This window comes from Grampus griseus (genome assembly GCF_964374135.1).
Source record: "Grampus griseus genome assembly, chromosome: 13".
Lineage (NCBI taxonomy): Eukaryota > Metazoa > Chordata > Mammalia > Artiodactyla > Delphinidae > Grampus > Grampus griseus.
The window spans coordinates 20,429,604-20,437,620 of NC_139007.1; positions in this window are offsets into that span (position 1 = coordinate 20,429,604).

Consider the following 8,017-nt stretch of genomic DNA (forward strand, 5'->3'; position numbering starts at 1 on the left):
TCAGTAGGGTTGAGGACTTCCCCTTTGAAGTATTCTCCCTTGGTTTTCTTGGCATCTTCTCTTCGCTTTCTCCTTATCCTTACAGCAGCGGTTTCTGGCTGCTCCATCACTGACTCCAATCCTAGTTCCTCTTCCAGGACCTGGACCTTTGGCTCCTTGTGTGACTCTACACTCTCTTTGGATGGTGTCCATTCTGTGGAGCTTAGTATTATCAGTGTACCTGTCACACGTAAACACATAACCCTAGGACCAAACTGTTTATAGTTCCAGGCTTTCATGTTCAGCTGCCTACCTCATAGTTAGGCATATCACGTCATATCAAAGTCATTTTCCCCACCCCGCCTTCAACCTGTTCCTTTCTCAGTACTCTGTCTGAAGTCACTACCTAGGTTTCTCAAGTTAGGTTTTCTAGCCCCATGGCCAGTTACTTACTCCATTACAGCACTCAACTTCTTGATAGCATTCATCTTGAGTTGTAATGGCTTTTTTTCTGCCGTGCTTAAATCTCATGCCGCCACCACCACTGCCGCAAAACCAACCTATAGGTTGCACAAGGGCAGAAATCTTTCTAGTTAGATCGCCTACTGCTTTATGCCAAGCACCTAGTCCAGTACCTTAAACATAATATGTACTTAGCAGTAGTAAAATTTTATTGAATGCTTAAATGGAAGTTGAAGAAAACTTGACTCAAACTCTCATGGAGCTCAGAAGTACACAATTACTATCATTACTAGTTCTAGGGGTACTGTAAGAATATATAATAGCGTGAGAATATGATACTGCATGGTCTGTAGTGAGGGGAAGCAGTTAATGAAGACTTCACTAAAGAAGGAGGTATTGGAGGAAGCAAGGCGGAGGAAGCTCCAGGCTAAAGGGAAACTGAAAAACTGGTAGGAATAACTTTTAAGGAAATGGTTAAAAAAAAAAAAAAAAAAACTGATAGCGTTTGAAGTAAGCAAGGACCACATCACACTGTGTCTTAGACCTAATTGTATTGGACTTTATCCTGGGTTCACATTTGGGTTTCAAGCAAAAGAATAAGATTCTTACATCTGCAGTTTTGTGTGTTTTTTAAAATCTATTTTTGGGCAGAGGCTACTCTTCGTTGTGGTGTGTGGGCTTCTCATTGTGGTGACTTCTCGTTGCAGAGCATAGGTTCTAGGCACGCAGGCATTAGTAGTTGTGTGTGGGCTCTAGGGCGTGCGGGCTTCAGTAGCTGTGGCATACGAGCTCAGTAGTTGTGGCGTGCGGTCTCCAGAGCACAGGCTCAGTAGTTGTGGTGCACGGGCTTAGTTGCTCCGCGGCACGTGGGATCCTCCCGGACCAGGGATCGAACCCATGTCCCCTGCATTGGCAGGCGGGTTCTTAACCACTGTGCCACCAGGGAAGCCCCACATTTTCAGTTTTAAAAGTTCACTCTGGTGAGAGCATTCCAGTGGGGAATTCAAGTAGACCAGTTAAGAAGGCTGTCCAAGTCATCCAGGGGAGAGAGGATACTGTCGGTGTGGAGTGGTGATGGCTGAAGGAGAAAGGTGGATGGACTGGAGAGACCAAAAATATTTGAGAGGACTTGATCATTATGAGTTATGGGAAAGGAAGAGGAGGGGAGAAGTAGAGAAGATTTCCAGGGTTTTGCCTTGAATAAGTAGTTGAAGAAATACCATATGTTCAGGTAGGTGAGATGGGAAGAGGAGCCGTTTTGTGAATGGGTGAATGGCTATAGGAAAAAGTGCATAGAAAGGGCTCAGGGCTGAACTCTGAGGGACTCAGTATTTAAAAGTAGATTCGGGGGCTTCCCTGGTGGCGCAGTGGTTGAGAGTCCGCCTGCCGATGCAGGGGACACGGGTTCGTGCCCTGGTCCGGGAGGATCCCACATGCCGCGGAGCGGCTGGGTCCGTGAGCCATGGCCACTGAGGCTGTGCGTCCGGTGCCTGTGCTCCACAACGGGAGAGGCCACAACAGTGAGAGGCCTGCATACTGCAAAAAAATAAAAATTAAAATAAAAGTAGATTAAGTGATAGGAAAAATCATGGGACATAGGATGGAAAGCATCCTCTGGCTTTAGTCGTAAGAAAGTAATTAGTGACCTTGGCAATTACGTAGTTTGAATGGAAGCCAGTTTTGAGGGATGTAGAGAGCAAGTGTACACACCTATTTTTGGAAAGATGGTTGTGAAAGAGAAGATAGAATGGTAGCTGGAGAGTGTTATGGATTCCAACTAGTTTTTACAAATGGAGCATATTTTAAGTGCCAGTGAGGAGGATTTGGTAGAGAGGGGTTCAGATGTGAGAAATAGATTATCATAAAATTCTTTACTTTCTGGCTTGGGTAATTGTGAATGATGATGCTGTTTACCAAGACAACATACAGGCGTACCTCAGATACTATGGGTTAAGTTCCAGACCACCGCAATAAAGCAAATATCGCAATAAATTGAGTCACACAAACTTTTTGGTTTCCCAGTGTGTATAAAAGTTATGTCTACACTCTACTGTAATCCGTTAAGTATGCAGTAGCATCACATCTGAAAAACAATGTGCACACTTTAAAAATGCTTTGTTGCGGGGGCAGTGGGATGAATTGGGGGAATGACTGACAAACATACACTGCTGTGTATAAAACAGACAGCCAGTGAGAACCTGCCGTAGAGCACAGGGAACTCGGTGCTCTGTGGTGACCTAAACGGGAAGGGAATCCAAAAAAGGGGATATGTGTATGCGTATAACTGATTCACTTTGCTCTACACAGCAGAAATTAACACATTACTCAAAAACAGCTATACTCAAAAAAATTAATTTAAAAAGATGCTTTATTGTTAAAAAACGCTAACCATCATCTGAGCCTTCAGCTAGTTGTAATCTTTTGGCAGGAATAACATCAAAGATCACTGATCACAGACCACCATAACAAATAGAATAATAATAAGTTTGAGATACTGCAAGAATTACAAATGTGGCAAAGACGTGAAGTGAGCAAATGCTATTGGAAAAATGGCCCCGATAGACTTGCTTGACACAGGGTTGCGACAAACCTTCAGTTTGTAAAAAATACAGTATTTGTGAAGTTCAGTGAAGCAAAGAACAATAAAACAGGTATGTCTGTAGAAGGAACATAGCATTGAAGGAAAGGCTAATATTGAGTTTGAGGTTCTTGTAGGTCATTAAGGCAGAGAGGTATAGTGATCACTTCTTTATAGGGGTCTGAAACAGCTCTGTCCCTTGAGGACAAGCATCCTGTCTTTGTCTTGTATCTCCTGAGCATTTAGCCCATAATCTGAGGTATAGCAAGCACCTGATACATTTTGCTGGAATTGAAAGAAGCAGCAAGCACGTAGGGGAAAAAATACGTCACCACAGAGAGAACCCTGAGGAACACCAGTACTTAGTGGACACTCAGTGGACAGAAGAAAAAGTAGCAGAGAAGACTTGGGAAGGAAGTGTTAGGTGACAGCCAGGAAAGGAGGTAGGGTATGGAGAATTATGGAAGCCAGAAGAGAGAAAATGGGGAAGGAAACTAGTCAGGAGCTGACCTTATTGAAAGGCCTTTAAGGTAAAGTCGACTATTTATGAATTCTGCGGAGGTACCCATTAAAGAAGCAGAAGCTGACATAGAGTAGTAGATGGAACTTGGTCTCAAGAACAGGTGGAGGTATTAGCATTACCAAATAGAAAGGACATCTCTTAGACTGTCTGTTAAGTAGGAGTGTTGAGTTCCTAGGAAACAGAACATTCCTGCTCCAGAGGAAGCCTTGGAAAAGTAGGAAATCAACATTTAAATGTTAAAGTTTGAAGTGAAGAATGAGAGAAGGGGCCAAGTATAAAAGGATTATTGATCAGCGTTCAAGGCCCAGCTGAGTTAGGAGAGCATAATCTTGTAGTAGCACTGTCTGCATGGTTATGTAATATTTCCAGTAGTGTTCCTCAGCTTGAACAGTGGAGGAAGAAGGAAGAGGTTGCATAGTCCCAGGAGGAGTATTATTACATCAATGAATTGAGCCTGATTAGGGTAGGAATCAAAGCCAAGAGGACAGAAGAAAATGGAGTGGTCTGGCTTCCCTGGTGGCGCAGTGGTTAAGAATCCGCCTGCCATTGCAGGGGACAAGGGTTCGAGCCCTGGCCCGGGGAGATCCCACATGCCACAGAGCAACTAAGTCCGTGCGCCACAGCTACTGAGCCTGCGCGGTAGAGCCCGCGAGCCACAACTACTGAGCCCGTGCGCCTAGAGCCCGTGCTTCACAACAAGAGAAGCCACCCAGTGAGAAACCCACCCACCACAATAAAGAGTAGCCTCCGCTCGCCACAACTAGAGAAAAGTCCATGCACAGCAACAAAGACTCAACGCAGCCAAAAATAAGAATAAATTTTTGAAAAAAGAAAAAAGGAAAATGGAGTGGTCAAGGGACTGGAGGTCTTTTTTTTTTTTTTTTTTTTTTTTGAGGGGGGTTAGGAGATTCAGTATTATTTATTTTTATACAATTTTTAAATTTTGGTGTATAGTTGATTACCAGTTTCAGGTGTACAGCAAAGTGATTCAGTTATACATGTATCTATTTTTCAAATTCATCTCCCAATTATTACAGATATTGAGCAGAGTTCCCTGTGCTGTACAGTAGGTCCTTGTTATCTACTTTAAATGTAGCAGAGTGTACATGTCAATCCCAAACTCCCAATCTATCCCTCCCCCCGACCCTTCCCCCTGGTAACCATAAATTCTCTAAGTCTGTGAGTCTGTTTTTGTTTTGTAAATAAGTTCATTTGTATCATTTTTTTTCAGATTCCACAGGAGGTCTTAATGGTGCCAAAGAGAGGGTATAGTAGGCATAAGGCCAAGAATTAGGTATGAAAGACTGGAGCATTGCAATTTAAGATTTTAGGAGTAATGTAACACAGTGTCTGGAAATGGCCAGAGAACTATATTTCTGAATTAGAATGTAGATGAAGGCTGATAGAGTTGAGAAATTGAAACAGCTTTTGGTCTAATTTATTGGATGGACTGTACAACGAAGATGCCGTTAGTAGGAAGTGGTGTAAGAAGACTGAGTCCAGTGCTGAAGTCCTAAATTAAGAGATTCAGTGGAGAGCGTGCTTCCAGACTACATGGTACATGTAAGGAGTTTTGGAAAGTAGCTTCTTCATGGTATCCTCTTGGCCCAAAAGTCTTGGGAGATCCAGGTTAAGTTAAGATAAAGTTGCAGAATATAAAGATGAGCTTTGAATTCTTTCTTCAAGACCAAGTGTACAGTCTAGCAGGAACCTGCTCTATCTAGCTTTCCCAGGCCTAAGTCCCGTGTGTCAGATCTGCTAGTAATAGTAAAACAGTTAATATTATTTGACTTTTACTACGTGCCAGGCACCGTGCTAGGAGCTTTCCTTGTACTTCCATTTCTTCTTTCACCAACTCTAAGAGTTCGGTGCTCATCCTCATTTTAAGATGAGGACAGTGTAGGTGTCTTGCCTGAAGATTGCACAGCTAGTATGTGGCGGAGCTGAGAGCTGAAACCAGGCAGACTGACTCCAGAGTTTGTACATCCCTTGGTATGGAGAACACAGGCAGCCACATGAGCTAAGAGGTTGCTCAGTGTCTTTAGCTGGAATGATGTTGTGAAGATTGTCCTGGTAGCTGGAGGGCATTTTCCCCAAGTGATTAGGAAACAGTATTAGGAGATGATTTGTAAATGATACTCCTTTTTTAAGACCCACATTTATGAAATTTTTTCGTCTATAGTTTAATATTGATTCCAAAGGAGGGAAAACCACTTCTGGAAGCCAATCTAGAGCCGTGAAGGTAGGGAACATAGAGGAGCAAAGGGCCCCTACTGGCGATGTTCACTCAGAAAGCAAAGGAGCTGAGAGACAGAAGGAAATGAGAAGCCGCTGTGGAGGGCTAGAGTGGATTCTGCCTAGCTCTCTACTCACTCTAGTCAGTGTGTATGGGGAGCCCTATAACTGAGACTAATAATACGGGTTTTGTTTGCTGCCCACTTAGCCACCAGGTTCTCGTGTTCCCCAGAATAGCTATGGGTGTGGCAAAAGAATGTTCATTCTGCAAGCTGCACTTGCACAGACTTTAGTGCTACCAGTCCTGGACCCCCTAAGTGCCGCTATCCCACAGGGGAGGTTGGAGAAGAGGAACGGGGCACCGGGGTGGTAATAGTAGCCCTCATGTGCCAAGGTCCCTGCCAAGCAGTGAGGTGTTGAAGTCACAGGGCTTTTGAGGACACGGTGGGTTTCAAACTATTCAGGAGCAGATCACACCAGGAAATTCTTAGAAATCAGGTACCTAGGAGTCATCCTCACCAGGAGACTGCCCCCGCCCTTGCCAAGTCAAAGTCCGCCCTTTTATACGGAGGCTTCACAGTGTAAAGCAACACCTAGACACGTAGGGATGGGAAGGGGGATGGGATTATACAGAGCATCAATCTCTTACATATTTCTACAACACTTCTGCAATCAGTACAACCCAGATGTTCAAACAACTGGAACCTTTTGGTAATTCTTGCTTGTTACCTCCAACCCTACAAAACCACTTAGTTAGCTGGTAAACTCATTACATTTACTTATTTGAAAATTTCAAAAGCATCCTTAATGTATTTGCTAAACCTGCTTACAGCTACTTAAAACTGGAGCATTACAAAGTTTTTTTCTCAAGTATATCTGTCCTCAAAGGAAATTTTCTAATCCATGGTGGCAGTTGGGTGGTGTTCTAACCTGATTTATACAGCTTGAAGTGTAATTCTCAACCCCTGCTCCATGAGAAGAATAGGAAACTTAGCAACCCTGTTTTATAAAGACAGTGACATACGGGGAAATTAAATGACTTGTGACAGTAAACCTACAAAACAGGTCTCTTGACCCCTGGTTCAGAACGCGTTCTCTCTGTCCTGCTGGTTGAAGGTGTTGCCATTTCAAAGCAGGAGGATGAAGGTGGAGAGTGGCAAGGTTATACAGGGAAAGTTCTCATTGGAAATATGGGAAGCAGTGCCATATACTTATTTTAGTAATAAGGCAAAATTATAAGTTGTCACATGTCATGGCATATGTTGGTGTCTTACACTTTAAAAATAGTTTTTCTAAAAAAAAATGCAGTCTACATGTTACCAATATAAAACGAGAAACTGAAGCAACTCTAGTTTCTTCCAACAAAACCTTGATCCCACACCAGTTCCCCAGCCGAAGTAGATGAGCCAGAAGTATGAAAGGCAACAGCACCTCTGCTAGAAGTGAAGCAACCAGAAACATCCAGAATGTTCTGTGTGATAGTGGTGTGCACTTTCCAACACAAAATAGTGATTGGTTGTGTGTAATCATTGAGCTTTTAACTTGTATTATTGTGCTCCTGTGCTCGCTCGCACTCTCTCTCTCTGTTTCTAAGCTTACAACCCTGACAATGAGAGAAAATCTACATTTCGATTTTAAAACTATAGGCTGGAACCCAGCCTTCCTACAGCCTGGCTATGTTTTGTTTCCTTTTCACTAACCAAACTATAACGTGTAGGCAGCTTTTTTCAGAAGTACAACAGGGAAGCAAAGGGCAGACATGTTCCAGCAGAGCTTTCAAGTCTGATCCATTGAATCAGGCACTCAGTGGAGCTGCAGTTTGAGCACTGAGCTCAAAGATCCTGGAAGGGAGGCTTGGGAACCCAAGACTGAAGTCTGGCTCTATCTAGTAGGACAATGGGTAATATTTAATAATTGTGTCAGACACTGCTCCTGATATGTCCACTGATTTAATCACAACCATAGGAGGTAGCTGGCTGTCACCACCGGACTCATCTATTCCAGGAGACCCATGTGTTCTTACTGAGGTTACCAATCCTAGAATACTGCTTTGAAGGGAAATTTATATAATAGTTATAATCGTATATATGTACATGTACACACACATATGTACGTATGCCTTCAGCAGAGAAAGCAGACATTGTAGTAGATTTTATAACCCTGTCAGAGTGGGAAGAGAGACCCTGCCACCATTTGGATTTGATAAAATCTATATTTAAATCCTGTTATTACCTTGCTTT